Source organism: Leptopilina heterotoma, unplaced genomic scaffold (genome assembly GCF_015476425.1).
Source record: "Leptopilina heterotoma isolate Lh14 unplaced genomic scaffold, ASM1547642v1 Lhet_411, whole genome shotgun sequence".
NCBI lineage: Eukaryota > Metazoa > Arthropoda > Insecta > Hymenoptera > Figitidae > Leptopilina > Leptopilina heterotoma.
This window is the reverse complement of record NW_025111072.1, coordinates 251314-276873: the sequence shown is the minus strand read 5'-3', so window position 1 is coordinate 276873 and position 25560 is coordinate 251314. Positions and strand designations below refer to the sequence as shown.

Genomic DNA, 25560 nt, shown 5'->3' with positions numbered 1-25560 from the left:
CGCGTTATGAAAATCATTTTTCCTCCCGAGTTGCACATACTATTTTTTCTAACACACGTATACCGAAAGTACAAATATTTAATGAAGCATTAAACACAAGTATTAACTTTTTAATGAAACTTTATAAATAATACTTCGTCGAGAATATACAAAACTTAAACATAGAAGAACCAAGTTCCAATTAAGTTCATTTGATTCAATTCTCAAGATCGTAAAAAAAATTAAATTATAAATTTATTTATTAATATTAAAATTGATTTTTGAGCAGTGAGACTCTTTACGGAAAGAGAAGAGAAAGACCATCAGGGATTAACACAATACAACAAATTCATTGCTGTTTCTTAATTATGAACTGTGCAAACTAAACGAAACTAAACTTACGTAAGTTACGTAACGAACGTAACTTGTGGAATTTACGTAACTGATTCACCAATGGTCATTAGGGTGGTTCAAAAAAAGAAAGTCGGAATTTTTGGCTCTCACCCCCTAGGATTAAAGTTTATAGAAAAAAATACCCCTGTTTTTTGGTAAAAAATTAATATTAACCCGTGCCTCAAAGCCCCTCCCATGTATTTTAAATGGGGAACAAACGATTTGTAACAAACCGAATTGATTTTAATCGCAGTTGCTTCCCACATTATTTGAAATTCGCGAATCGATGTTCTATCGCGAGATATGACTAATCGATACATCGATTCTCGATGCTGAAAGCAGACGACAAAACCGCGTGCTAGCAAAAAAGAGACGTCGACCGGCAGATTGTCGCGAGCTGCGCTAAAAGATTGTCGAAATTAGACTAAAAGATTGTTGCGAACAGCGCACTAAATTATACGTGATTAGCGTCATTTCTTTGTTAAAAACCACTGTTCTTTTGTGTCATAATAAATACTTATTTAAATATAACTTCATTTCTTCAGTTATTGTTATTAATACTGTTCGCTTCGCATTCCTAATAAGCAGAGATTCCTCATCGCAGAGAGCCGGCGATTCACACCGGTAAGTCCATCTTTTCTTTTGGCCATCGTGGTTGCAGTTCTTGCAACGTTCTTTCTCTCGCTCTCTGCAACTAGTGTAGTCGCACCCAGAGAGTTCCCATCAGCTGTGTGTGAGTGTATATTGTGCTTTCCGTCGCAAGTCGAACCCGTACTTATATATATTTTTCAAACTCAATTTTTAATTTTCAAATTAAAATCTCGGGATTAGGGTTTTCACAGATTTTTCGTAAATTTAATATAAAATCTAGTGGAAATTTTTTTTAGTCGGTCCAGGATATTATTTTTTGATAGATTCATAAAGCCAATTGTAATTCAATCGGTTTAATGAATTTATATTTCTTATTTTTTGATAGATTTATAAAGCCAAAAAAATAATAAATAAAAAAAATAATAAATAATAAAAAAAAAATATAATAAATAATAAAAAATAATAATAAATTACCGTTTTTGCTTTTTTGAGGATTTTTCAAAAAACTATAAAATATATAAAAATTTTAAAAATTTTTAAATATATAAGAGGACTACATTCCTTGAACACTTTAAAAGAAAAGCATCCTGGACCGACTGGAAAATTTTCTCTAGATTTTATATTAAATTAACGAAAAATCGTTTTTCCCCTTTTAAAATACATGGGAAATTTGAGGGGCTTTGAGGCACGGGTTAATATTAATTTATTGCAAAGAAAACAAGGGTATTTCTTTCAATAAACTTTAATCGGGGGGGGGGGGGGTACTTTCGGTGCGTCTGTTAGAAAAAAGATTTTGTTGGTACAACCAAATTTTTGTTGACGAATCCAAACAGTTTTCTCAGTGCATCGAAAACATTGATGTTTATCTTTCAAGGTCGATGTTTTGATTTCGATGTATAGAGGTTTTTTCCCTATGTTTGAAATGGATGTTAATTAAGTGGGGAAAAGAGGTTTTTTTAAATATCTCCTTTCCCAGTAAAAAGTGAGAAATTAAAAAGAATTAAAAAATTTTAATTCTTTTGAATTCCATTTCTGACCAATACTTTTTGTTTTCATTTGGAAAAGATAAAACGAACCTGAGTTTAATTGTTTTGAATACGGTTTTAATATTTTACGAGGAAAAGAATTTGTCTGTCCGAAGATTTGAACCCTCAACTTTTATTGTCGGAGACAAATAGCTTGTCACTCAGCTATTTTAACTGTACTATGAATACTGAATTTTAGATGTAATTATCTCAGAGTGTTGCAATCTTCAAAGGAATTAGATAATTACAAAAAAATTTAAACGAAATTGACAGGAATTGAGCTTACCGAGTACAACATAGTATTTCGGAATTCACAATTGGTGCACGTATGTATGTACTTTTACGCGTAGATTACAGGAAAAATATAGCGAACGTGATTGGAGCTCATCTTTATAGAATTTGTCACGAAAAACATCAAATTTTTAGTTTTTCCCAAAAAAAGGCGCTCACAGTTTTTTACCGAGAAAGATGAAAATTGGTATGCATATGTATTTTCAAAAATGGATTACAGAAAAAATATAGCGAACATATTTGGTATTGATCTTCTTAGTGTTTTCAGCGAAAAACTCTAAAATTTTGAAAATTTCGAAAAAATGCATGTAACCCCCCTGGCGCCCACAGTTTTTCACATAGAGAGCTGAAAATTGGCATACTTATTCATTTTTACGCGTAGATTACAGGAAAAATATATCGGAAGTGATTACAATTTATTGTTATGGTGTTTTCATCGAAAAACTAAAATCTCTTTTTGCAAGCTCAAAAATTCTCTAATCCTTGCTGGTTCTCACAATTCTTAATCAAGTGGACTGGCATTATACATTTTTATTTATTTTTTCGTGTAGAATTCAACATACAGAAAAAAAATCTGCCTGCCTTTCGGGCGGACACATTCTCATCCGCGCTTCTCGCGGAGGCTCGCTTCGCTCACAAGTTTCAGCGCGCCTTGGGGCGCGCGATTGCTGGTCGTCGCGCTTCGCGCTCCGAGGATTGGTGCGCCCCATGTGGAAAATAGTCATAGCGCTGTAACAAATCTGTCTAGTTTCTCTAGAAAAATTTAGATACAATTTTTCTAAAAACACATAAATCTTCGTTAGAATCTCAACTTGAAAATAAGTCTTCAAAAATTAAAAAAAGATAATCCGTCTTCGATATATCATTAAAAAAGTGAAGCCGAGTTTCGACGATTGGTTCATTGGAATTTAACTGTGATGACTCGATTCTGGCTTCGTGCGGCTGCGAATGGGAGAGAGAATAGGGACGGATTTATGCTGGGGGAATAATGAATAACAAGCAGAGCTACGCGCGCGCGATATTTCTCCTTTTGTCTTATGACACTCCAGACCTTATTTCATTGTGTGTATATAAAAATGTGACTAAGACTTTAAGATCTATTTTTTTCTTCTTCTTAAATAGGTGGATTCCACGCCAGTTCAACACACTATTTTTTATGACTTGTTGGGATTTGGCTGTACTTTTGTAAATTTATTACTTTTATAGTAATAAACAATTCCACCAAATATTTTTTCAAAATTTTAAAAATTACTAAAAATATGGCTTTTTTAAAATTTGCGTCTTTTTTTAAAGTGCTATAACTTTGGTTCTAATTAACCGATTTTTGATTTTGAAAAAAGGATTTCTTTGGTTTTAAGTATATTTTAAGTTAAAAATAAAATTCAAAAATTTTTTTTTGAAATTTTGAAAAATTAAAAATCCGTTTTTAAACAAACATCATCTTTGATTTTTTTCAAAATTTTACTAAATGTTAGGGCAAATGTGCTTTACATGTCCTGTAAGTTTCATCTTGGGATCTCAAAGGGACTCGGAGTAAAATAGTAAAAAGTAACCGCATATTACGAACATATGGGGAAATATTCCTCAACTGCCCAGGTCAAAAAATGAATTTTCTCTAAACTTTGCTAAAATGTTACTATTATTAGTAGAAGTGTAAATATAAATTTTTTTTGAATTTTATGAAATATTTTTTGAGTTATGGACTTTCAAAATTTTGATTTTTTTGAAAATATCTTTTTTCGATTTAATATATTAATAAGTGAAATTAATCAAATTTAAAGTATGAATAGTGATTTTTTAAGGGGTTTTCATGAGTTATAAGCTAGTGACATTTTTTCCTATGAGCCATGTAAAAATCAGAGTTGTACCACTGTTAGATAATGGTTTTAAAAAAATGTAGTTAAATTTTTGAGACCTGTGGGTACTTGTAAAAAAAGTTATAAGCGTCTTTGTTTTTAACTTTTAACATTGCGAATTGTGGGAATTGAGTACATTTTCAAACATATTTACTCACCACAAAGTACTTAGCATTAAGAAATTGATGAAACATTTTTTAATACGAGACATATATATAATGATTAAATATCTGTTAAAAAAACATCTGGCAACAATTATACACAATTTTCTCCTCAAAAGTAAATGTAAACAAGTCATACCAAACATTTGCAACACGACTAAAGAAATACGGTGTTGCCAGACGTTTCTAAGTACCAAGCAAGTCAAATTACAAAATAATGGTTTGTGTTTCGATTAGTTCAGTCTAGCGATATAAAAACTATATACCGTAAACTGGGGCTATTAGGAACAAAATTCTGTTTTCGAGTGGAATTGATGTTATTGGCGCCGTTTATCGATAAATTGTGTTACTTGCTTTTGAAAAATTGTTGCTGCGGTAACTGGCAATACTTTTCAATGCAATAATTGTGACTATTAATTATTTTGTAAACAATTGTAGCTTGTTAGTGACTTAATGTGTTTTAGTGAAGTTTCAAACGTGAAAACATTTGATTACTGAGGTAAGTTGTTTCATTTTTAACTTCTCAAAGTGATTGTTTTTGCTTCCTCGTGAGGAAGATTTGTAGTCGTTTAATTTACAAAATTTTTAAAAATCATTTTAACAAATTTTCTTCTATATAGGACTATGTTATATAAGACCCTGAACAATTGTCCGGATGTATGTATGTGTGGATCCCGATTTTTGTGAACACGATAACTCGAAGAGGTTTTAACGTATAAGAAAATTTTATTCTTTTTATTAAGAATGAACTTTGTTTTATAAATGTTAAATTGTATTAAAAATTATTTAAAAATGAAATATATTTATCGTTAAATTTTTTTTGCTGATCGTAAAGAGGAAGCAAAATGTTCATGTAATGAACATCTGGATTTACAACTTGTTTATTAATGGGATTTCTTATGGGAAAATTTATTGAGATCACTAAATAATAAATATGTTTATTTTGTATTTACAGTAAGATTTTAGAAACAAAAACCAAAATTCCCAAAAGGCGGGTATATAAGGAACACAATTATCTCTTCAGAATTGTTAAAGTGTGTTGTCAAAACGTAAGTTTTTCGTAATTTCTTTTGTTTTTTATCACCTAATTTGGTTTTTAGTGTTCAAAGATGGTTCGAAATTGAAAAAGAGTGTTGGGACCGACAAGTTGCAAAAAACGACCAGTGATTCTATCATTTACCTTAACTGATGATACCAGCAAAGTTTAAAACACATATTTGCTCTTTTAGTTTTGTTTTTACATTTGTTTTATATTCTGTGTTTACTTTCGAGCAATAAAAAATAACTTCTTTAACTTTAAATACTTTTTCCAATGGTTTTTACCGTCTTGTTCCTAATATCCCCATTTTGTAATTTTGAAGAAATGCGTCTTTTTTGTCTTTTTTGCTTAAAATTCCAGCTTTGATCAAGACAATTATTTAACCCTTCAATATGCTTCTCAAGATCAAGAAAAGAAACAAAAAATGAAGGCAATATTTCAATACACAAAAAAGTTGCAAGACTTTAAAGTTGAAATCTGTTCCTAATAGCCCCAGTTTACGGTATAAATTCACTATACATTAGAAGAATTATTTTATTAAAGTATTCTTCCTTCTTCGTCAAAACATTGACACCAAGATATATTGACAATCATGATATAAACCGAGGTATAAGCTTTAGAAGCCGTCCATAAACCACGAGGACAATTTTTTTACCAATTTTTGACCCCCTCCCCATCCAATATGTAACAAAAATTTTTACTTTATGCAATTGACCTTAATTTTGTGACTCGGTGGTTTTTAGGGACGCTGATTACGAATATGATGTAAGTTTTCATAAATTTAAAATGGTGGATCCAATATGGCAGAATTTTCTTTTAAATTTATGCAATTGGCCTTAATTTTGTTACTCGGGAGTTCTAATACCAGTCAGGTAGCTCTTAATGTCCTAGGAGCGCTCACTGACAATTGACTTGTTTTTTAGCACTTGTGTCGACTCACAACCAGCGAGCGTGGATAGAAAATTATTTTAATTTCTCTTCCCCATATTATATTAACCACAAACATCGTATTCGTAATCAGCGACCCTAAAAACCGCTGAGTCACAAAATTAAGATCAATTGCATAAAGTAAAAATTGTGTTCCATATTGGATCCGCTATTTTGATTTATTGGAAACTTAAATCGAATTCGTAATCAGCGACCACGAAAACCCTCAAGTGACAAAATTAAGGTCAATTGCATAAATTTTTAAAAATTTTGTCCCACATATTGGATTTGCCATTTTGAATTTCTTAAAAATAACATTGAATTCGTAATCAGCGACCCCAAAAGCCTTCGAGTAAGAAAACATAGGCGAATTTAATTACATTTTGGTATTTTGAAAAATAGTGCCTAACCCTTTCAAAGTTTCCTTCATATTTGGTCCGCCATCTTTAAATTTTAAATTCTAATTTACGTTTCTTAAAAGTATACAATTTTTGTGCCCCTATGGATGGGAATTTAATATTATTCACGCACGTTTAACCCCTTAGGGCCAGTTTCACCAAACTAGTTCAAGCACTGAACTCGTTCAAAGTATAAGTTGAACGAGATCAAGTGTCTGCGTACGTTTCACCATCTACTTACTTAGTAAAAAAAATTCGATACACGGACCGCGGAGTTTGTATACGAGCTCGGTAGCTCGTATGAGAAATATGAAAAATCTCTCATACGAGCCTTTTCCGTAATGAGAAGTGTATAGATGCTTGTATACGAGGTGACTTTTAAAGCATTTTTATTAATGTAACACTATTTTAAAGTAAATGTAGATAATAGAAATGAATTTTCTCATCTAAAACAAAGCTAAATTCATAAGGGAAATGAATTTTTAAGAAAAAAAGGATAATTTTGTTCAAAAAATTTATTCATACTGAAAAAAGGTTAGAATTTGATAATTCCTTGTTACTCTTACTTACCGACATTAGATATTTCTCGGATGCAGTAAGCACGATTTTGTATTAGCGGTAGAATAAATAAGTTTTTCTTCATTACTAATTAATAATATATTATTATATATTTATTATATAAATGTTCTTCTATAAAATAATTAAATTTAATACAAAATCGTGCTTACCGCATCCGAGAAATATCTAATGTCGGTAAGTAAGAGTAACAAGGAATTATCAAATTCTCATATACAATTCTCATATACCTCATATACAAGCATCTATACACTTCTCATTACGGAAAAGGCTCGTATGAGAGATTTCTCCTATTTCTCATACGAGCTACCGAGCTCGTATACAAACTCCGCGGTCCGTGTATCGAATTTTTTTACTGGGTAACTACGTTCAACTCGGTTGAACTAAGTTTATATTTTAATCGCTGAATTTTGTCGGTTTAAGCAGAGTTAACCGCGTTCAACTTGCCGAACTCTCCCGAAGAGCAGTGAGAACGTTTACGATTTGTTGATTTTCTTAAGGGACCACTACCTATATAAAAAATTAATTAACATTCAGTGTATTATTTATTTAACAAAATAAGTGTAATCATTATATATACAAAGCATTCTATCCCAAACTGACTCACTATCAAAACAATATTGCATGTAGATGCTTTTTTTCAACAGATATAACTTTATTAAATGTAAATTAAATTAAAAAAATATAAAGAAAGAAGGATTTTCAAAAAAGAAAAATAAATCTGACAAATGTTTAGAAATTTTTCATATAAAAGCCATTACAAATTTTAAATGGTCATTTAATTGACATTCGTATTGAAACTTACAAATCTGATCTACTACCACAATCACAAAATATGTACTATTATGTTAATAAATTAGGAAAATATAGAGAAGGACTTTAAAAAAAAAGTTTGTCTCTCTCTGTCTAATTTTGCTTTCAACCAAGAAGACTAGAGACAGGAGGGCTAACTGCAGTAGTGGGGGTAGGACAAATATAGGGGGATTATGAAGGCGTGGTTAGATTGCGCTAAATATCGTGTTTTGATTCTGCACTTCCACTCACACACGCGTGTCACGTATTTAAATATATAACGTAAGAGTGTGCGAGATGTGCAGAACCGAAACAAGATATTTGGCGCAATCTAACCACGCCTTCATAATCCCATTAATACTGACTCACTGCTGTGAGTGAGAAAACAGCCGACTTAGCCCTCCTGTCTCTAGTCTTCTTGCTTTCAACAAAAAATTTTAATTTTGTAATTTTTAAAATAACTTTTTTCTTTATTAAAATTTTTATTCACCCTTGTCAAAATTGTATTTCTGCCATGCAAACGAATCGATTCATGTATATAAAGTATATATTTTATCAATATTTATAAAACTAATCGGAAAATATTTTTATTTTTAACAAAAAATTTAAATTTTTTATTTTTTGAAATTTTTTTTAATACTTTAAAATAATTATTCTAGAATAAGAAATTAAGCAATTGTTATATATTAGATTGTGGAAGCTAAATGATCATGAAAAGAACAACTTGTTTTTTACTCCACTACTCATTTTTTATTAAGGTTTTAATTTAAAATAATAGATACAGTCGTGTCTCGTCATTGCAAGATTCGTGAAAATTTCCCACTCTTCAACTCTCGTAAACGCAAGATACTAAAACCACGCCTACTTTCTAGATTTCCAGGGATGAGCATAGGTATATTCTTTTTAGGCGCCCTCTCTTATTTGGAACCTTCATTGCTCCCTAACTGTCGGCACTGAAAGTTGATGACGTCATCTTACAATTACGAGAGCGTACCGCCCAAAAGGGCTTGCAGTTTCGAGAATCTTGCAATGACGAGACACGACTGTATTAAGCTTAAAAGAACCTATGACACATTTATATTTTAGATTAGTTCAGTTGTTTATTTACATTCCGTGGTTAGATTTAAGCGCCATAACCACTAGGAAATTCTAGGGAATGTAGGTTAACTAAACGCGTTCAGTTTAAAATGGGATTAGGCTGGTGAAACGCACTAGCGGTTAACTCTGACGATCAAGTGTTGAACGAGTTCAGTTGAACTAAGCTTTACCGCCAGTTGGTGAAACTGGCCCTTAGCAGTGTAGTCAAAATAAAGTTTTCGTGCCACAAATGTGCTAAATTTTTTTATTTCTTTTAATACCTGATATCATTATATTTTACGTTTTTGGGGTCGCTGAATCCAAATATTTGATCAAAATTTAAAAATTCAAAATGGCGATTGAAAAATTTCAAAGTTTACGAATTTCTGTGTTTTTAAAAAACTTTTATCTAATTTTTTTTTGACTTTTGAAAAAGTTGAAGTCAAGAGACAAAAATGAGAAAATTTGATAATTTTTTTCATTTCATTCTCACCCTACAACTCAAAAAATAGTTAACGAAATTACTTCAAAGACAGCTTATTTTACGAAAAATTCAATCAGCTTTCTAAAAAATATTTATGTTTTTTTATATATCCTTTTATTTACGAGATATGATTGAAAAAGTGATGGCATGTTTTTTTATAGAGTCGCGTGTAATCGTTCTGATACTCGTGGACGGTAATGTATATATATAGGGTAGGGTGTGGCATTACTATTCGCGGTGCGAAACTATTCTATAGCCCTGGAGAGAAAACTGTTCATATGATTGAAGTCCCTTTTAAACTGTATACTTGTTATGTGAAATGAACATTGTACGCCACATTTGAGCTTCTGGCGCCATCTATCATAGGAGTTAGGTACTTAAATGTGATTTTGATATACTCGCTTACTTGTTTTCACTCATTTAGTCTGCCATTGTAAATAGTGATAAACGGTCGGAAAAATTATCGGAAAAATTATTTCTAAAGTCAAATTTACTGCTGAACACAAATATCATAATAGATTTTTGATATTCTATTGTTCAAAAATTTTACAAGTGTTTTTTCAAAAAATGTGCGGTTGGGGCGAATCTATTCGCCCACTAATGACAGCGAAAACTACCAAACAGTGTATTTCTTTGTGTGATTGTTTTAGGTAAGAATGGTAAGAAACTGGGGTGCCATTCTGTAACTTCACTTAACATTCACTTAACATTCATTTCACATTCACTTCACTTTCACTTCACATTCACCTCACATTCATTTTACATTCACTTCACTACACTTTCACTCAACATTCACTTCACTTTTACTTCACTTTCACTTTGCACTCACTTCACATTAACTTCACATTAACTGTATTTTAACTTCACATTCATTTTACATTCACTTTACTTTCACTTAACATTTACTTCACTTTCACTTCACTTTACATTCAGTTTACACTCACTTTCACTTCAATTTTATTAAGGTTTAGATTTTCTAAAAAATTTAATTTTTTTGTTGAATTATTTAAGTCCTTAAGGGTTCAAAAAACACCTCCTAAAGTGTTTATAACTAATTGTAAATAATAAAATTAATTTTTCTAGAAGTATTCAATACACTGAAAAAAATTTCGATGGTATTATTAACTGGTGTATTCCACGTCAGTTCAACACAAAAAATTTTATTAGGTTTTGGGATTCGGTTAAAATTAGGTAGATTATATCCTCTGGTGGTAATAAATAAAATCCCCAAGCGATTTTAAAAAATTTCAAAAATTGTCGGACATATTGGATTTTTAATCTTTTTGTACTTTTTTTTGAAAAATATATATCTCTGCTTGTTCTTAACGGATTTTAGTTTATGACCTCTTAAATTGTTCGTATTGAAATATACTTTTATTTAAAAAATTAAAATTAAAAAAATTATTTAAATTTTTTGTTTAAAAAATTAATTTAATTTTTTGAAAAGCCATAGAAAAAATAAGCTACCTTCAATTTTGATCATTTTTTTACCATTTGTAGCTATAAATGTGTTGAACTTGTCCTAAAATTTTCATCGTGAGACAGCCAGTAGTTTTTGAGAAAAAAAATAAAACGTAAATCCTCGCATAGCGCTGTAGCGCTCAGTTTTAATGCCGCACGATTGTAAATGGAATTTTAATGAAAGTACGAGTTTTTATTAACCCTAGAACTAAAATATGATTTTTTATAGACTAACGAAAAACTGGGGTGGTTTGGTACCCCAGATTTGAAACAATTGTAAAAGGTTACCTTTTTGTAATTTTTTTAATTTGTCAACAATGTGGCTAATTTGAAAAAATTAAACGAATTTTAAAAGGTAAATAGAGACAATTTTATTTTGATTAAGGCAACTTGAAAATTTAAATATTATTTACAATATATACAAATGTTAAATGATTTTAAAATAGAATAAAAATCATTTATTACAAAGGAGGTTTCTATTTTTTACGGGGGAGTTTCCGAGGTCTTACAGTTTTTCTTTATTTACCTTTTAAAATCCATTTAATTTTTTCAAATTAGCCACATTGTTGACAAATTAAAAAAATTACAAAAAAGGTAACCTTTTACAATTGTTTCAAATCTGGGGTACCAAACCACCCCAGTTTCAAAAAAAAAAAACTTAAACACGGCAATGCATTATTTCAGGTTAAACTTGACTGTAATAAAACTAAACCAGTAACATACACTTTAATTTTATATTATTTATTTTTTAAATTCTTGGGGTTTGCTGAATATTAATCTAAAATCAGATATGCAAATTTATAATGGTGGATCCAATATGGCGGACAAAAATTAAAAATTAAACAAATTTGATTGAAAATGGTCTCTTGGGGATTTTTGGAGTAGCTGATTACAAATCTAAAGTCAGTTTTTAAAAATTCAAATTGTCGGATCCAATATGGCGGACAAAAATTAAAAGTTAAACAAATTTACTTGAAAATCGTCTCTCGGGGGTTTTTAAGGTCGCTGATTACAAATCTGAAGTCAGTTTTTAAAAATTCAAAATGTCGGATCCAATATGGCGGACAAAAATTAAAAATTAAACAAATTTGCTTGAAAATTGTCTCTCGTGGGTTTATGGGATCGCTGATTACGAATCTAAAGTCAGTTTTTAAAAATTAAAAAGTGACAAAACATAAAAGACGAACGACAAAAAAACAAAAGACAATCAAGAGAAAACAAAGGAACAATGACAAACGACAAAAAAACAGTACATCTCTCCTATTTTTAATATTATTGTTGTTATAGTCGTAACAATAGATTCGCCATTTAAAAATTTTGTAAGAATGATTCCAGATTTGTATTTACACATCCCGCAAACTGTTAAGAAGCAGAATTCAGTCCTATGTTGTCCATTATTTTAAAGTTAGAAAAACTGACTTGAGATTCGCAATCAGTGATCTAGAAAAAGCCTAAACTGTAATTTTCAAACAAATTTAATGGATTTTTTATTTCTTCGTCCAATATATTGAATCCTCCATTTTTAATTTTAATAAACTGACTTCCGATTCAGAATCAGCGACTTCAAAAACCTCTAAATGCCAACTTCTAAGTAAATTTGTTTCATTTTTAAATTTTGTCCGCCATATTGGATCCGCCATTTTAAATTTTGAAAAACTTACTCCAGATTCATAATCAGCGACCCCAAAAACCCCCGAGTGACAACTTTCAAGTAAATTTGTTTAATTTTTAATTTTTGTCCGCCATATTAGATCCGCCATTTTGAATTTTGAAAAACTGACTCCAGATTCGTAATCAGTAGCCTGGCCATTTTTGTAAAATTATTTAATATCAATGAGTGCCGGGCTGAAAAAGTTTCCCTTTCATCTAACAAAACAAATACAAAAATAATAAAGTGAATGTGTAAATAATTAATGGACCCAAAAAGTGATTGAATGTGAAAAAAGAGATTTTATTGCATTTTTGCAGCAATTTTTAATGTTTCTTTAAAAAAAATAATTCTTTTCTGTATAGCTATACCAAAAATATAATATATATGGGCAATTCCACGTGAGATTTAAGTCGACCTCTTAAAATCGGCCAAAAATATTTTCTTTCTATTCTGTATCGATTTCGTCGTCTATTATTTGAAATTCTGATTCTGCTTCGAAAATGCACAAATCTAAACTACCTAGTGTTTTTATTGTGTCTGGACCTATACCTTTTAAAATTTGTTTCCTATTAGAATCGTATCTATCACCTGGGAACAACAATTTTTCTTTCATTAAATTTACTTCTGATCCGGTATCAATCAAAAAGGAAGTACTAATGTTACTAATCATGTGTTGTATGGTTAGCACAGGTAGTCTACCTATAATACTACTTTGTTCAGTGTAGCATATGTCTGTCATATTTTTTAAATTAGTTAAACCCATTCTTTTCATTTGAATTCTAGTTTTTTCGATTTCTAGTTTTTGAGTTTTAAAATTTAATTTACTTTTTGTTTGAAAGAAAAATTGAGTTCCCAGTATTCCATCATAAGGAATTGGAATAGAATCTGAAATTACTAGAAATTCTACTAATTGGTTCGCTATTTTTAATTTAAATGAACCAATTGAGTCTGAAGAATCACCTCCTATACCGCTAATTTTATACACATCTTTGTAATTAATTTTTCCTTCTGTTGGTATTGCACCTTCTTTTATTAAATTTACTTCTGCTCCCGTATCTAATAATAAATTTACGGGTTTTGTAAAACTACTTATTGTCATTGTGATATAAGGACTGAATTTAAGTGATTCTTCAGTTACGGTATTAATTCTGACGCAAGATTCTGGGTTTCTGTTACATTGACTGAGCAATTTTGATTTTGAAAAGTCTCCTGATCCACGCCCTGACGATGGGGACTCTGATCGTTTCCCTGGTCTCTAAGCCTGTTCTGATAAATGCGTAACCTACATTCTTCTATTTGATGCCCTTGCCTTTGGCAATATTTACATTCGTTATCGCTAAGTTTAGGTAGACTTCTACACCTAGCTGCTGTATGGCCGATTCTATTACAAATTTGACATTTAAATTGGGCTCTAGACTCGATTTGTTTTTCATTTTGATTTTGTTCGTTAGGTCTTTTATAAAGTGGGTTTTGGTAACATGTTTTTGCATTATGCCCTAACTTATCGCAAATTTGACATTTTTCCGGACCGTTGGCTCTACAAAACTTTGCATCGTGTCCACTTTTATTACAAGTTGAACACGTTTTGGTTTTATAGCATTGTATTGCAGAATGTCCTTTACGATTACAAATTTGACAAAAAACTGTAGCATTTTCAAGGTTAGTGTTCATGGGTTGAGGTGGATTGTGTTCTTCGGTTTGGAAAATTTCTCTTCTTTTTTGTGTTTTTGTTTCTAAACTACCTAGTCTTTTTTCTCTTTGAGCTAGAATTTTCTTTTCGACTCTTATAGCTTCCCTAATTAGGTTATTTATATTGGCTTGATTAGTCATTCTTTGTTCAATCTCAGGCAAAAGGCCTTCTTTAAAACATTCAATAATATCATTTTGAGTTTCGGTTTTAAACGCTTCCGTAACTGCAGCATTGGTCATTATTCTTTGTGCATCTAAGATTCTCGTTCCTATATCCCGAATCCTATTTGCAAAAGTTAAAACATTTTCATTCTCTTTTTGAAATTCGTTACCTAATTTGCCATATAGTTGTTTGACCGTTTTAGTAGTCGCGTAAATATCCCTGAGGAAGTTACTAAGTTCTTCCGTGCTTCTAAACGTTTGCCCACTTATAGCTTCTCTAGCTTCCCCGTAAACTTTTGTTCTGATTAACCTGGTGAGGTTTTCTTCTGCTGGCTCCCCTACCATGGGTTTGGCTTCTAAACAACCCCGCAGGAACTCGTTAACAGAGATGTTTGAACCATCGAATTCTGGCACTGCCTTAAAGGCATCTGTCAAACTGACAGTTTGATTAAGTTGTAAAGCCATGTTTACAGGTTGAGGGTCAACGTTATTTAAATTTATATTAGGTTCAAGATTGTTTAAATTTGGATTTAAAAAATTGTTTCCTAATAAAACTTGATTAAGATTTTCTGAATCTAAAGAAATTATAGTGTTATCATCTGTATCGTTTGAATAATCTAAAATTGTAGGTTTAGGTAGTAGAAAAAATCTAAAAGAGGCTAAAGCCTCTTACAATACTCGTAGGCGAACGTGATACTCTTTGGGATCTACTGAAAGGATTAAATTGTTCAATTTCTTCTGACTTTTGTAAACATTAGGGTGAATTATAGTCGAACAATTTTCTTTTTCTTCAGAAAAGAAAGGATTTGATTTCACTTCTTCGTCTTTAGGAAGAGGTGGAAGTGGTACAGTTTCCACTTCTTTGGGAAGGGGTGGAAATATTTTAGATTCTTCCTTTATAGCTATAAGTTTTTGAATTTGGGCTTCTCGTTCCTTTTTTAGTTTTCTAAATTCCTCCAATGGTAACCAAGTTTCACCATTTAAAGCCTTAATCTGGGCTAATTTCTTGTTAAATGCTTTCACCTGCTTCCTTGTATAATTTTTTGGTGCCAAAAAATATTGATTCACTAAAAAAAAGTAAAATACAATAATTACTATTCTGTTAAGTCAATAATTTCTGGGATTGTAGAATTTCGTACTAGATTCTCCTCAGCAAGAGCTTGAGTTCTTAACAATATTGCTTCTTCAACTGTTAAATCTATCTCAACAAAGTTTTGGGGTTGCACCTGCTCGATTTGGATAGGAACCCGTAATGTTGGCTTAACAATTGCAGTAGGAACAATTTTGATAGGTTTTTTGATCAAATTATGATACATCCATGAACTACTTGGAATAGTTACGAATTTTTTATTTCCTCTTTTCCTTTTATTAGAGGAATTTTCTTTTAAAGGAGAATTGTTTTCCATGGATGATAAGGATATTTTCTGATTCTTCAAAAATAGATATATTCTATTCGAGAAAGTAGAAATTTTTCAATTAATTTTAATTTTATAGAAAATTAAAATTAATTATCCTTTTAATTAAAATAAATAAAATATTCAATGCTGCAATGACACGCATGCGCTAATGCAGCTATTGTGTATCTGCGCGTATGAACAGTAAAATTTGGTTCAAAATTTTAGTATTTTGAAATAAATTTTTCTTCTTTTATTTATTTTGGAAGAAGGAAGTGATGGATTTTCAAAATCTTATAACAATTCTATTTTTATAAGATTGTTTAGTTGGAGCTGAATAAGGAAATAGAATATTTTCAATAATTCCCTTTTTTACAATTTTTTCAATATTTTGTTGAATTATAATTTTTTTCATTTTCAAATCGATAAAAGAAAATGAGGAGATAAAAATTTCTTTCAAAATATTATTAAAAAATCTTAATTTTAATAATCTTGGAATCTTTGTTCCGTAAATAAAAATTTCTTTGAAAATATTATTAAAATCTTGGTTTTAATAATCTTGGAATCTTTGTTTAATTCCGTAAAAAATTTAAAATATCATTAAAAATCTCTTTTTTAACAATCTTGGAATTTTTGTTTAATTCTGTAAAAAAAAATTTGTTAAAGTAAAAAAAAATTTAGATGGTTAATTTTGTGAAGGCAAATTCAAGCTCATCTATAATCGTTCTCTTGCCAGGGATGGTCGAGTAAGAAACTAGACGTCTAACTACGTTGTTTAATAATCTATTTTCCTCAGCAAGTGCTTTTAATTGTTTCTTTAAATAATAAATTTCTTGGGTATCTTTATTAATCAATGTCCACATAAATTTATTATCGTCCAATAATAATTCGATTTGATTGTTTTCGCTAGTCATTTTTAAAAAAAAATAAATTTTCCTTTTAGAAAAAAAAATAAAAATAAATAAAAAAAATAAAATAAATTTATTTTAAAATATTTTTAAAATAAATTTATTTTAAAACAAGAAAATAAGTTTAAAACCAGTTTTTAGAAAGAATCGTTGTAGAATTTCCATTCAAATTTAAAATCTATTAATTAAACGTGGAATTACTAAGAACCAATTCAAAGTTTAAAAAAAAATATTAAAAATCGCGAAGGACTTTGCATTTCACGTGATAACGCATGGATTTATCGATTAAAAGAACGGGTACTAATTCGCGATAGTCCCCGTTATACTTGGCTCGTGAATAGCGAAGTAGAAACAGACGGTACTCTGTCTTACCAGGCGCGTGGTATGATGCGCTGTAGTGGGGAGCGTCTGACTATACACGGCAGTATAAAATTTTGAACACGTGATATCTTTACGTGTTGAGCGGCAAAATTTAAAATTTCTTAAATTCTTGTTTGATATTTAAAAAGAAAATTTTGTTATTTTTATTAATTAATTATTATAAAAATATTATTTATATATAAAAATTTATTTTTCTGAAGTATTTAACATTTATTATTCAAAAAGAGGGTGAAAGTCTTTATGCGGACTAACTGCTATAAGAGTGAGAGAGAACGCACGAAGGCTTAAAGGGGAACGACTACGTGTACGTAATGCACGTAACTACGCTTGCTGCGTTTAGTGGCAGTAAGAGTAAAATTCTGAATTTTATCAATCGTTTTCGCGAAAATACATTATAAATAAAAAGGTTTAATGGAAATTGTTAATAATAAAAGACTTTATTTATTATTAAATAGTTTTTAAAGGAAATTCTAAATTTTTATTATAATTTTTTTGTTTAAAATAGGACTTATTATATGGACATGAGAACGATAGTGATAAAACGAAAGACATATATTTTAGAAAACATTTTAGATAATATAGTAAAAAATAGAAGAAAAGAAGAGTTTGACTTGAGCTGTCATAGCGAACGGTCGTGCTTTGTATGTTCGTCGCTGTGTTTTTATAATTATCGACAGTTTTATTTGTTAAATTTTTGATCTCTTATACTCTATTATTATACCTGCTACTGTGCAATTATATTAGTTTTGATTCGAATTTAAGTGCTTACAAATGTGACTGAGTTTTTTTTTCCCGAATCTAATTTTATCTCTCATTTTTAACATTATAAAATCTCACTTGGTGTGTAATTTATTCTAAGTGTGTGACAGGTGTTTGTGTATTGCCCTTTGTTCTGCCTATATCCAATTATCTAATGTCAACAAGGATGTCTCTAACAAACGAAGAAGACAAACTGAATAGACTGCTGACTGCTGTGGAATCACTCACACTCTCACACAATACTCTTCGAAATGAAGTACAAGCTGCTATGAAAGTGTTTGAATCTTTTAAAACTAATCAATCTAATTCCGATGAAAGAATATTCGGATTAGAAAAAGATTCTCTTCTCTCAACGAACAATCTCGCTCCAAAAATCTAATTCTTTTCGGACTAGAGGACTCAGAAAATGTTAATCATAATTTGATACACTCTGTTCTCAAAATCTTTTCTGATATGGGATTGCAGATTCCGGACGTTGCAGTGGAGGACACTTTCCGACTCGGTAAAATTCTGGGAAGTCGCCCAGTCAAGATTAAATTTATTTCTTCAAGATGGGTCCGGGTTGCCTTCGGTAGGGTCAAGGAGTTTAGAAATTTCAACCTTGCCATTGCCAATGACAAAACAAAAGAAGAGAGGGAAGAACACTGTGAACTCCGTGACAGAGTTGTCAAGCTACAAAAAATAGGTGTGATCGCGAAAATAAGAAATAGAAACTTGATTGTAAATGGAAAACCTATTGATCTACTTTGCGCAGACCAATTGTTATCAGAAGGTCAACCAAAAGAAGGCGATATGATAACTGATGATTCTAACCATCCTGAAAGTACTCCAAAAATTAAAGTAGCGAGAAATCTGGGAACCCCTGATTTGCGCAAGAGAAAATTACAGGAACAGATTCAAGTTAAAACTAATAAAAAAGGTAAATCTTCGAAAACTTCGGCGAATTTGAGTCAATTGTCAACATTGTTAGATTTTATCAAACCTCTTCCCCCTCCCTCTGCTGAGGAAAGTCAGCTTTCCACCAAGCATCATCCTGAAAAATCGGGACCCTCCAAGGATTAGCAACCCATCTCGGGGAAGAGGATCGAGAACTCTTCGAACCCAAATATAATATTCTGGAATGTGAAGGGAATTTCGAATCTCAATGACATTTATAAAATTTTAAATAATCGTGATATTCTATGTGTCAGTGAGTCATGGTCTGAGTCAAGTGTGTTAAATCCTTTTGGCAGTTCGGTTTTTCAAACTATTACGTCACCTGCAATTAGAAGGAGCAAGCATGGCAGAGCTATGGGCGGCCTCCTTCTATTATTTAATCCAGAATTTTACAGAATGAAGATCATAGAAATTACATCGAATTTCATCTTTGTAAACGTCGAGGCTAATTATGTCACCTTTATCCTGGGCGCTGTATATCTTCCCCCTGCAATTGACCCTAAGGAACTACTCGAGAACCTGAATTCAACTATCATTTCGATAACTAACTCTTTCCCCGATTTACCTATCCTATTGGGTGGGGATTTCAATTCCAGAATAGCCAATCTCAATCAAGTTGATAATGAGATGAGCCAGCTACTCTTCCCGTTCTCCTGTGAAAGAAAATCATTGGACACATATATCAATAATGCGGGAAAGTGTCTCGTCGAGATCATGGAGACCAGTAGGCTCGTAATCCTAAATGGTCGCTCCCCTCTTGACTCTCCGGTTAGTTTCACCTTTGTGGGCTCGCAGGGTGAGAGTGTCGTTGACCACGTGTGGTGTACTATTGAGGGCGTATCTCTATTTGGAAACTTAGAAGTTTTGGAACTGCCTACTCTCTCCGACCATCTTCCCGTTCGGATGGCTTTATCTTTGCCCCCTCTTTAACCCCGAGGTTCGCCTGATATCACTATGATCGAAAGATTGAACTTCGACAACGAGAAGGCGGGAACTTTCTCGTCTCTGATGGCCTCAAGAAGTGAAGTGAGTTTTATTGACTTATCAGTGGACGATATGAATAGCGTGCTTACTACTACAGTCAAAACTGTTGCATCGGACTTGGGTATGTTAAAATGTAATAACTTTTCTAAAAAATTTAATATAAATAAACCTTCGTTCGATAGCGAATGTAGAGAAGCAAAAAATTGTTTCCGCGAAGCTTTGAAGGAGTGCAAGGCGACTAATTTTTCTAGAGAGTCGAAAATTGTATACCTTAAAACAAAAAATAATTTTAAACAAATTCAAGATAAAAAAAAGAAGGAATTTTTCTCTAAACAGGCCGACTCCCTGGCAAACTGCAGTAGTTCTGCCCAGTTCTGGAGAGTGATTAATTCTTATAGATTTAAATCGATACAATGTTCAAATATAGACCTAGCGTCATGGCAGAACTTTCTCCAGAAATGTTACCCAGATTGTGTAAACGATACTTTTTCAAATTCTACCTTTGCAAACTGTACCCACCCGATTCTTGATGCGGCGATTACTACCGATGAAATTATTAAAAGTATCATGCGTTCGAAAAATGGTAAAACCCCTGGATCCGACGGTATTCTTTATGAATTTTATAAGTGCCTCCCACAAAATTGGATACTTTACATACAAACTTTATTTAACAAAGTAATGGGAAATGAATTGGTCCCAAAGTCCTGGGGTAATCTTACTACAACTATGTAAATAGTTAACAATATCGCAAAAATTTTCACTGAAGTGATTTGTGGCAGACTGGAATTTTGGGCGGAGGAATTGGGTTTGTTTCCTGAGTCACAATCCGGATTTAGAAGGGGAAGGAGTTGCCTTGACAATCTCTTTACTCTCAACTCAGTTATTCACATTCATTTAAGAAATTCGTCGTCGATAGTTTATGCAATTTTTATAGATTTTAAAGGTGCATTTTCTTCCCTTTCTCATGGAATTTTGTGGCACAAGCTTCATAAATTGGGACTCAGTTCTAAATTTATTAACATTTTGAACTCTTTTTATTCAGTTGCAGAAACAAATATTAAATGTAACAAGGGTATTACAGAATCTGTTAGAGTCACTCGGGGGGTACTCCAAGGTGAAGTTCTTAGTCCTCTTGAGTTTTTATTATTCATAAATGATTTTGAAGACCATTTTTATAAACAAGGATGCAGGGGCATTGCCATTAATAGCAAAACGGAAGTAATGATCCAGGGATATGCAGACGATTATGTTCTTTTATCGGATTCGCCACTGGAAGCCAGTAATAAATTAAAAGCACTTCGCTCATATTGTGACTTAAACAAATTAACTGTTAACACTGATAAAACAAAGATTGTTATTTTCTCTACCAAGCGAAATTCTCCTGCAAAAAATTTTCCTTTTTTTAAATATGGCGAAGAACAAATTGAAGTAGTGGACAAATATGTTTATTTAGGCGTGCCATTCTCTGGGTCTTGTTCATTTGCACCGGCTGCAAAAAGTTCACAGGCTCAGCAAATCTGGCTGTTGGAAGCATTCTGCGAACGATTCATCTGTCCGGGGCTAACTCGTGGAAGTCTTATACAAAATTATTTGATAGCCTTGCTCTAACCATGTTAATGTATGCTAACCAAGTTTGGGCTCTAAATTTTTTTGACTTGCTTGAGAAGACACAGCTTTCTTTTTTGAAACAATTATTGTTTCTCCCTAGAAATACCCCGAGTTACGCACTGAGGGTGGAGACTGGCACCCTTCACCTCTCTTTCGTAGTTTTAAAGAATGTTTTATCATGGCTAACCAGAATATCGTTAATTGATAACTCTCGCCTTCCTACACTTTGTCTTGAAAGACTAATATTATTATCACGTAGGGATCAGTATGCAAAACTAAACTGGTTTAACTAAATACGAATATTTTGTACACTATCTAATTCAATTGATAAATGGAATAACTTCTCTTTATCTTCAATAGCTAGGGACGGCGGGATCGTTCTCAGAAATTACGAAACTTACTTAAGGAATTCGGACAATGATCGGCTGCTTTCTTCCAACAGCCTTCTAATTTTTCCCCATCTCTCTTTACAAATTGATACACAGCCTTATCTTTTTTTATGTCTAAAACTATCTTTTAAAAGAATTTTAGCACAACTTCGCCTTTCTAATAAATTTGTCACGAGAATTGTTGTTAATCGCTTTAAATATTTTTTTGACAGAGAAAATAATTGTATATTCTGTAGACAAGGAAATGACGATTTCCACCACATCATGGTAGAATGTCCGTCGTGGAGACATGTACATGAGAGATTGTTACCTAGAAATCCTAATTGTGATGCAACGACCCATTGGCTGAATATTATATCCTCAAATAATATGATAGAAATTAAAAAGTTTGTTAATATGTTTATTTCTATGTTGAATGCGAGAGATCTTAGGATTTGCTGAGCCAGCGTGCGTGTAATTTGTGTATTTGTGTTTTATCGCCTACTGTGCTTCTTGCATTTTATGTTGTATAAAGGTTCAATTGTATATTTTACTCAAGTTTGTAACTCCTCTTGTATGAACGTAATGTTCACCAGACAAGCGTAAATAAAATAATAATAATAATAATAATAATAGAAGAAAAGAAGAAAATTTAACAAAATTAAACTTGAAATATCCCCCGGGGCCTCCAAAAATTAAGTATGTTACGTCCTATGGACTAAACATAATTATTTTAAATTCAAATTATTAAATAAATGAATATTTATTAAATGGAATTATGTGTGTGATTTGAACCTAAGCTCTCGCTTAATAGTTCGAAACACTTTCGAGTTTTATTTTGTTTTGATTTGAAATTTTAGGATTTTTGGATTTAATTTATAAGGAATGAATCCAAATCATCGAACACAGAAAAGTAAGATGACAGGGTTCGATAACATAGGTAACAATTTCAGTAGTCAAAAAAAATGTTTTAAAAAGGTATTAAAATTTATAGTTCTCAGTCATAGAACCTGGATTTGGGAATTGTGACAAGTTTTGAGAAAAGTTAAGAAAAGAAAGATGAATTTAATAAGAATATTTTGAATTTGTACTCACTTTTTATTTATAATTTATGAATAGAATCGTTGCCTTCAAAAACGTGAAATAATTTGGAATTTTTGTAATATCGATTATTAATAATTGATCGATTTAAATGTATCGATGTATCGATATATTGATTTATGATTTCGATATATTTGTGAAATTATTTGAATTTAATAATAAAATTGACACTTGTATTAAAACACTTATAACTTTTTTAAATAGACTTGAACTTGGAAGTTTAAGATTGAATTTTAGTATTTTGAAAATTGAGACTGAACACTGTATGAATGTTTAAAGTTGAACTGAATACTGAGAGAGTGACATGAATACTGAAAGTGAATGATTTTTACTGACTTATCTCTGGCTGTCTTGTGAGGATACTGTTTGACATGCCATCCTCTTGGGGATGCTGCTTTTAAAGGTTTGTCCCCACTAGAATTTTAGGGAGTTTCTGAATTTTAGCAAAATATTTTTAGAGTGATGGTAAAAGGGGATGGATAATTTGAGGATTGGTTTTCCGGAAGAAAATGGTAGAAAGAAAATGGAGAAAAGCAAGAAAAATTTGGGTCTGTCGTTTTATGATTGGGCCTTCGAGACCCATCCTATTATTGTAGGTTGTGACTTAAGGGGACGTACCCTAGGTCAGTGTCTATTTCTACAGAGTAGGGATTTTATCTTTTGATTTTAAGTTAAGTAGGGATATTATTTCACGTTTTTGGATTTTTACAAAATGTTATTATGTTATTATGTTATTATTACATTAATTTTTATAGCGTAGTTTAATTGTTTATAATTTTTAAATGTATGTACTTTTTTGAATTATAATTTTGGGTCATTTCGCAGGAGAGTTAAGGTTCATGTCTCAGATTTTTTTTATATTTTGCTTATTAATAGTATTTTGGGTCCTAAACAACTACACCAAATTTTAATTAAATATTTTTATTATTTTTCAAGATATTTGCATTGCAAATTTCTTGACATGTTTTTTTCATTTTATTATAACTCACTTATTTTTAAAAATTTATTAAATTTGTTAAGAACCTTTTTTACGTAAAAACCATTAAAGTTTAGTAAAAAAAATTGAAAATTAAAAAATATCAATTTTTTTAATTATTTATTTATAAAATTATATTTATTTTTAATGTTTAAGCATGAGCCCTATCAGATTTTGTTTTAAAAAAAATCTTATTTCAAAGTTTAAGATCTCATTAAAAAACCGTGAAATTTTTAGAATGGCATCTGTCTTTGTTTTTTAGTAATAAATTGTCAAAGTTTTAATTGCACTATCGCGCGCCGGCTCACAGTTCGATACTTCAGTGTAATACAGTCCTATCTTCTGGTAATATTTAGTACAGTCCTATCTTCAGGTGATACTTTGTATCGTGCTGTCAAAAAGTAAGGTTAATGTATTAGCTGTTTTCTAAATGCATTTAAGTGGTTAAATTTTATTAATTTACACTAAATTTTTATATATTATGATAAAAAGTCTCTCTTAAAATATAAAAAAATAATTGTTTTGAATGTAATCAATATTTTAAGTACCGTAATTTATTTTTTTTATTAACACTACAATCTGTCAAATTAGAGATAGCACGGTACAAAACATCACCTCGAGATGGGACAGTTTAAAGTATTACCAGAAGATAGGACTGTATCACACTAAGGTATCGAGTTGGATTTTTTTACAATTTACTGTTCAAAAATGACTACAGCCTACAATTTTTAACCGATTTGAGTGTTTTTTGTTTTAAATTTAAGGGGACATCCTGGGAGGCCGATTTTTTAAATATTAATTGTTTATAATTTTTTATTTTAAAAAAATTAATACAATTTTTTTAAAAAGGACGTTTATTTTCTTATTTCGTTACTGCACATGATTTAAATAAGTTCAAAATAATCCAATATATCCACCAGACAATTAATAAAACAAAATAATTTATTCAAATTGTTATGAACAATATTAATTAACAAATAGTTAACTTTGATTCCTCTTCAATAAAAAATGTTTTTTTTCACATTTACTTTTATATTTAGGTTCATTTAAAGAATATATGTCCTATCCTTGTTTAAATAAGTTATTTTTTAAACAAGTAGGACATGTATTCTTGAAATAAAATTAAATCAAAAAGAAAATGTGGAAAAAAACCTTTTTTAGTGAAGAGGAATCAAAGTTATCTATTTGTTTAATTATATTGTTTATAACAATTTAAATAAGTTATGTTTTGAACGAGGAGGACATATATTCATTAAATGATTCTAAATATAAAAGTAAATGTTAAAAAAAACATTTTTTATTGAAGAGGAATCAAAGTTAACTATTTGTTAATTAATATTGTTCATAACAATTTAAATAAATTATTTTGTTTTATTAATTGTCTGGTGGATATATTGGATTATTTTGAACTTATTTAAATCATGTGCAGTAACGGAATAAGAAAATAAACGTCCTTTTTAAAAAAATTGTATTAATTTTTTTAAAATAAAAAATTATAAACAATTAATATTTAAAAAATCGGCCTCCCAGGATGTCCCCTTAAATTTAAAACAAAAAACACTCAAATCGGTTAAAAATTGTAGGCTGTAGTCA

The 25560-nt window shown here is 30.8% G+C and overlaps 1 protein-coding gene across 6 annotated transcripts in view; it reads left to right on the top strand.

The window, feature by feature from the left end:
• LOC122506360 (beta-glucuronidase-like) overlaps positions 1-25560 on the top strand; it is a 623628-nt gene that overhangs the window by 367911 nt on the left and 230157 nt on the right. The window lies entirely within an intron of this gene.